Source organism: Poecile atricapillus, chromosome 20 (assembly GCF_030490865.1).
Source record: "Poecile atricapillus isolate bPoeAtr1 chromosome 20, bPoeAtr1.hap1, whole genome shotgun sequence".
Lineage (NCBI taxonomy): Eukaryota > Metazoa > Chordata > Aves > Passeriformes > Paridae > Poecile > Poecile atricapillus.
In genome coordinates, this window is record NC_081268.1 from 4,291,283 (window position 1) to 4,298,620 (window position 7,338).

Below are 7,338 nucleotides of genomic sequence, written 5' to 3' on the forward strand. Positions count from 1 at the left end.
TCTCTCAGTCTCTGTTGCTGCTCTGGCACTGAAGGTCAGGACTGGACTGCTCTGACTGAGAAACTCCATCCCTTCTGCCTCTCCTGCTGCTCCAGCCATGCACCCACAGATCTGCAGAGCCAAAGGTGGGTGTCTGGGCTAAGGCACGGTGAGCTGGTGATGGGACAGCAGGAGAAAGGCCAAAATTAGCCAAAGGAAAGCACTGTTAGCTCTCTGGGAGGTGGTACTGCCCTGCCAGATGCTCCAGGCTGGGTGAGCAGCCAGGCACCTTCCCAGCAGAGCATCCCAGAGAAATTCCCTCCCCAGTGCTGCCGCAGCTGAGCCACCTAATGAGATCTCCTCGCCTGTGCATGCTATATTAGGGTTTCCATGGATATGGTGTCACAAACACTGGGCTGTGGCTTTGTTATATAAACAGGAGAGATTGCCACAAATACCCAAAATATCTGAAAAGGACGGGAAGAGACAAAAGCGTTCTCTGGGTGTGTTTATAAAGCGTTGTGTGATCCAAGGGATAGTGCCAGTGGGAGGTGGGAGAGGTTTGAGTGAGCTTTGGGAAGTGGTGTTTATCTGAGGGGTGGTCTCCAGCTCAGGAGCTCTGGACACTCACCCTGATCTTCAATGGGATGTTTTTAAATGAACAAAAAGGTGTCGCTGGCTGGGCTGTTCTTGCTCTGCTTGTGCCTGAGGGCTGGGCTGCTGCAGCTCCTGGTGTGACAGGCATCCTTATCCATCAGCAAGTTCATCCTCACTGAGCCTCACACAGAGCTTGGTCATCCCCTGTTCCTGCCATAAGCAAGGGAATCCTGCTTCCTGCAGCTGGTGGGGCCAGGAGTGGTGACAGTGGTGAGGATACACAGCCATCAGCTCTCCCAGGACTGCCCACACCTGACCCTGCTCTGCAGGACCAGCTCATTTTTTACCATCTCAAGTGCAAAAAGTCCCTTTTGTACAGTGGAAAGAATCATGTAATGTGAGGAAAAAGCTGCTCTAGAATGGAGGTGGGATGAAAGGGACACAGAGACATCAGGGTGGCTAAAATTGTATTGCACTCCCACTCCCCTGCCAATAACAACACCAGAAATAAAGTGGCTTTGCAATAACCATCTCCACGCATTGGAACACAGATTCACGTGTCCCCGCAAAAGATGCTCCAGGCAGGATCAACTCCTTGCTCCAGCCTTGCTCTACATGGGGAGCTTGCCCCAGTCCTCCCAGTGGTGGTGACTCTTCCCCCAGTAAGTTCAAGTGCAACCCCAAGCATGGAGGCATCCATCAGTGCCTCCCTTTTCCCACCCTCCATGCTCACCACCTCTGGTGACATTCCCAGCCCATGGCTGTGTCAGCTCATTCCTGGCCTTCCAGATGCCTTCCACCATGGGATGAGCATCCATCCATCCATCCATCCATCCATCCATCCATCCATCCATCCATCCATCCATCATCCATCCATCATCCATCATCCATCCATCCATCCATCCATCCATCATCCATCCATCATCCATCATCCATCCATCCATCCATCCATCATCCATCCATCATCCATCATCCATCCGTCCATCATCCATCATCCATCCATCCATCATCCATCCATCCATCCATCCATCCATCATCCATCCATCATCCATCATCCATCATCCATCCATCCATCCATCATCCATCATCCATCATCCATCCATCCATCATCCATCATCCATCCATCCATCATCCATCCATCATCCATCCATCATCCATCATCCATCATCCATCCATCCATCATCCATCCATCATCCATCATCCATCCATCATCCATCCATCATCCATCCATCCATCCATCCATCCATCCATCCATCCATCCATCCATCCATCATCCATCATCCATCCATCATCCATCATCCATCCATCCATCCATCCATCCATCCATCCATCCATCCATCATCCATCATCCATCCATCCATCCATCCGTCCATCCACTTGTTTTCTCTCATCTCTCTCTCCCTATAAATCCAAGCTGACACCTTTCCAAGCTTCAACACTTGACTTGTGGTGGAGATTCCCAAATTCCACAAGGAAAGATTTGTTTTATCATTTAAAAACACACCAAATCCAGTTTTTCCCTCTTCAGACACAGCATACCCTGCACTGCACTCCTTCATTTCCTACCATCCCTAATTTCACAGGACCTTTCTTAATTTCCCTGAAGAGTTCTGTCCCACCTCTGCAATGGCAGGGGAGAATTCTTCTCCATCTTGGTTAGAAATCACAGCAAAAGGAGCTGGAATGTGCTGTGGGCATGGCTTCAGGGCTGCCTGCCACATGAATTTCCAGGGGGGTGGATTGGTGCTGAGCCCTCCTGCATGAGGCTCTGCTCTTTGGTGCCAACCTTTCTTGCCAACCTTTCTTGCTCTTCCTCATTTTCTGGCACTGAGCTGCTTCCTGAGGATCCCACAGCAAGCTGGATCAGCATGGAGAGGAGCAGATCCAGGAGAGGACACGGGGCCAAGAGAGCCTGAGGAGTTTGGAGATGCAGCTTCATCAGCTCGAAAAGAGCTGGAGCATTGGATGGCAAAGGCTGCAGGCCCTGCTGCTTTTGTGATGCACAGCTTAGTAGAAGCACTAATAAAGATTAGAAATTGTGGATAAATGAGATATCCTTTGGAAAACTCAGTGTGAGTTCTCTACAGGGAACGTTTGCCCTACAAACTTCTTGACAAGCTCAGGAAGCTCGAAGGGGAAGGTGTTTTCCAGGAATCTTTGGATTTCCAAATCTGTGACAAAAAGCTCTGCCTTTTTCCCAACCTTGCCCAGATTCTCATTGAAGGATGATCCCCCCAGCACCTCCTGTATCCCTGTGTGCCAGCAGCCCCCCAAATCCATGTCTATGTGCAAAGGGACATGAGGGAATCCATGGTGAGCACCCTTAACCTCACCCCTGTCTCTCCAAGCCCTTCCATGAAGCAGTGCTGCACAGGGTGACACTCCTGAGAGCCTGGTGCCTCTTGTCAGGTGCAGAGGCAGGAGCTGACGGGGTGATGAGATGGGATGTGCCAGGCAGGCCCTGCCACGGATCAGCCTGGAGACTGATGTCACCCCAGGAGCCTCGGCAGATGGAGCTGGGCATGGACAGGGCCAGGGTGGGGCACTGGGTAATTCACCTGCCTGGGTTAAAAACACTGATTGAAGGAGCAGTTCCTCTCTGCTGCCTCTTTGTTAATCAGATTCATCCTTTGGCACCCTGAGGCTGTCACCTTCAAAGGCAGACACCTCTCAAGGTGGCAGATGTGTCCCCAGAGCACCTTCAGCTCCTGCCTAAAGCCACGGCAGTGGATGCAAGGGACACCAAGCAAGGTCACAGTTTGGGGAAGTTGTTGGGGCTGTGTTAAAAGCCAGGTGGTTCTGACATCGTGGGGGGCTAAAGCATGTGGAGAGAGGTGGTTGTGGAAGAGCACAAACCTTGGAATCACTGCTGTTCTCAGCAATAAAAAATCCTGCAATTAAATCCAGTGAAGGTGACTGAGATGCTGCAGAGACAGGAGGAGGCAGTGGGGACTTTTCAGGCTGCTGTCATGAATATTTGGGATCAGCTTGGAGATTGTCCAAGAGAAGGAGCCTCCATAATCATGGGAAAGAGGCAGAGAAAAGCACCTGGTCCCTCCATCAGGACTAGAGGGTGGCTGGCACTGTGAGCTGAGCCTCAGAGCATCCTGCTGCAGCTTCCTCCTGCAAAGCTGCACACACAGGGTCCTGTTACTGCCAGGGAGCTTAAGGTAAAAACAAACTAAAAACAAATGCCAGGGAGAAGCTGAGGAAAGGGCTCTGTCCTTAGGAATGGGAAAGGAGGGTATTTGGCAGGTGCAGGTGATGCCAAGGTTGTGTTGTCACTGTACCTGAACACACTCCCAAGGTCTGCCAGGTGCAGGAGTTGGTTTAGAGAGCCCTAACTCTGTGTTTCCCTCTTGGAACAAAGCTCTGCACAAACAGTGGGATCCTTTAGCAATATTAAGAGCCCTTTTACTGCCCTATTTCAGGTGAGTGTGTATTTTATTGCATCTCTGGAGGGCCACACGCTTGGTGTGTGACACATTCACCAACCTGAAGTTGCCGAGGGAGTTTTGAGGATAAAAACATCATCAGTGTCCCCCAGGCCAGTGTGTTCCACTGGGAATTCACACAGTTCCAGCAGCCCATTGCTCCCAGCAGCACCCAGGTTGGGCTGTGGATTGTGCTCACGGGTCAGTCTCAGGTGGAAGATTCCTCCAGGGTCAGGAAAACCAAAGGGAAGCCTGCCCTGGGGATGGAGCAAGCTGGAGATGGGGCAAAAAACCCTTAGAGAGTGGCCTTGGATGCTGAGTGATGGGAATATCATAAAATATTCCTGAGCAGTTTGATGCCAAGTTCTGAGTCAAAGGAGAAAAACAAGAAATTGGGGCTGCAGGAGTGGGAGTGCACACAGTCACCAAAGGATTGACACTGGGAATAACCCATGGGTGGTGGTGCAGGGAAGCAGGTGAACACAACCTGAGCACTGCAAGTAAAACCCACTCATGATTTGGCTCCTGGCTGCTGCTGGGTCTGTTTATGCCACAGACTTGGCAGGCACAGGACACTTCCCAAATGTTGGGATTGATGAAAGTTGTGGCTGGCCAGCTGCCAGGTCTCGAGGCTATCAACTGGCTCCCAAACTGTGGATGCTAATTAGCACTTCCCTTCTGTAAAAATTTCTGTTGCAAAGTCTGGGAAATCAGTGTTTGTACAGCCCCTGGCACAACCAGACCACGCACACATGGAGGTCTTGTACATCAGTGCAATACAGAAATACATTATAAAAACATTTTTCCTCTTCACAAAATTCTGATCTTCCCAGAATTGCACTTAGAGTAAGAAAACCTCATGTTCAAGTCCAAAAAACAAGCTCTGTGCTCACACAAGGCAGCCCAAGCATTTGCTAAGTCCTTGTTATAACATTGTTTTTCCTTGCTTCTTATCCTGGGCTCAGCTCCGTGAGAATTGCTTTGACATCTCCCTGGGAAGCGAGGAGGATGTTTATTGCAGTACCTGAGGCCAGGCATTGAAACCAAAATGAATGGGCCAAGCAGAGAACCTCCATCGTTCATATTTCTGAGCAAGGATACAGTGACAAATTGCCAGATGGTGACGTTTGACCTGCACAAGTAATAAAAAAGCTAAAATTGGTTGGATTTTCTTTTTAAAGCACAGCCCTTCAATATCTTCTGCACGTGGTTCAAGCAACCTTGAAGAAAAACTCAACAGCAACCACAACACAGCTCAGTATTAAATGATTTGATATAATTAAATAATAATAGTCCTAAGTAGACCTTTTAAAGATAAACCGTGTTTTTTTCCCCTCACCTTCATTTCTTTTCATCACAGTGAGTGTTTTTCTTTTCAGATCTCTGCACAGGCTTCTGAGCTGCGTGTAAAGTGCGCTGGAATTGTTGGTGGTGATCAGTTTATTTGGGGAGCAATTAATTAAAGGCAACTGTTTCTCAATGTATAGATAAAAGGAATGCTACCAGCAATACCATCTCGAAAAGAGCAGATGTGCTGTAAAAACACTGATTATTCTCATTTCCTGAGAGGGACAGAAAAGCGTCGATAGGCTGGAGCTGCTGATGAGAAAAATTAAGTTAGTTCTTGAGAAAGAGTTTCACTGCCAGGGAAATGAATGCTGCAGGACAAAAGTCACACATCCCGATGGACAGAGCCAATCCAGAGGGGTCCCTGCTGCCCGAGGGGTTTGACATCTTGGTGGCAAGAGCAAAGGATGGTGGCAGGGGATGAGGTAGAGCCTCCTGAGACACTCTGAGCATCCCCTGTGCCCTGGAAAGCTCTGCAGGGACTGCAGAGCTCAGGGAGACCTGGGGCAGTCTGTGCTCCCCTGTCACACCAGCTTGAGGCTGGGGGACAAATCCATGTCTCCTGTGGTGGTGCTTCTGCAGGTTGCCCATCTGTTAGAGGGGTTTTGGGCAAAACCAGGATTCAGGTTTTGCCCCAAATTTTGCTTTTTTCCAGCTCTGATGGGTCATCACTACCCCAGCATGAAGGAAATCCTGTGAATCACCACTTCTGAAAATCACTGCTTTGGGAAAAACTGGAGATGAGGACTCTAAGCTGAGGCTGTGCTGGAAAGGGCATGGACTGGGGAAGAAGAGAGATATTCCCTATTCTGCTCATGAAACCAAAACCAGCTGAAACCCCAGCACCTCCTGAAAAACAAAGCAGGGAACAAACTCGTGTCACCTATAAAATGCCCTGGGGGCCGTGTGGGATCAAACAGGGAGTGCTGTGGGGTTTGCCTTGGCTTTCTCCCTGCACTGGGGACGGGGATTCTTTTCCTGTGCCAGCTCTGGGGGTGAGGCTCTCCTGTCCAAACCAGCACCCCTGTCTCTGTGGTGACACGGCTCTGTAGGGGGGCAATCCCGGTATGGAGGGGGGACCCCGCTCTGTTGAGGGGTCATTCGGGTATGGAGGGGGTGACCCGGTTCTGTAGGGGGGCGGCCCGGGTCCGAAACCCAGCTCTGGGGGAAATTCCCCATCTCCCAGCGCCGCTCTGCCCCTCTTGAATATCCAGAGCAGCCCCTCATCCCGGGCTGGGAGATGGGATCAGCCCCTCATCCCGGGCTGGGAGATGGGATCAGCCCCACATCCCGGGCTGGGAGATGGGATCAGCCCCTCATCCCGGGCTGGGAGATGGGATCAGCCCCTCATCCCGGGCTGGGAGATGGGATCAGCCCCTCATCCCGGGCTGGGAGGGGGGATCAGCCCCTCATCCCGGGCTGGGAGATGGGATCAGCCCCTCATCCCGAACTGGGAGATGGGATCAGCCCCTCATCCCGAACTGGGAGATGGGATCAGCCCCTCATCCCGAACTGGGAGATGGGATCAGCCCCTCATCCCGAACTGGGAGATGGGATCAGCCCCTCATCCCGAACTGGGATCGGGGATCAGCCCCACATCCCGCACAGCCGGGAGGGGGGCGGCGCAGCCCGTGCGGAGCCGGTTCGGGGCCGGTTCGGGGCGGTCCGGGGCCGGTGCGGGGCGGGTGCGGAGCCGGTTCGGGGCCGGTTCGGGGCCGGTTCGGGGCGGTTCGGGGCCGGTGCGGGGCAGGTTCGGGGCCAGTGCGGGGCCGGTTCGGGGCTGGTTCGGGGCTGGTTCGGGGCCGGTGCGGGGCAGGTTAGGGGGCGGTTCGGGGCCGGTTCGGGGCCGGTGCGGGGCCGGTGCGGGGCCGGTTCGGGCCGGTGCGGGGCTCGGGGGCGCCGCTCGGTTCGGCCCCGCTCCCGGGCCGTCATTGGCGGCCCCGGCGGCGCTGGGAGCGGGGCGGGGAGGCGGGAGCGGCCC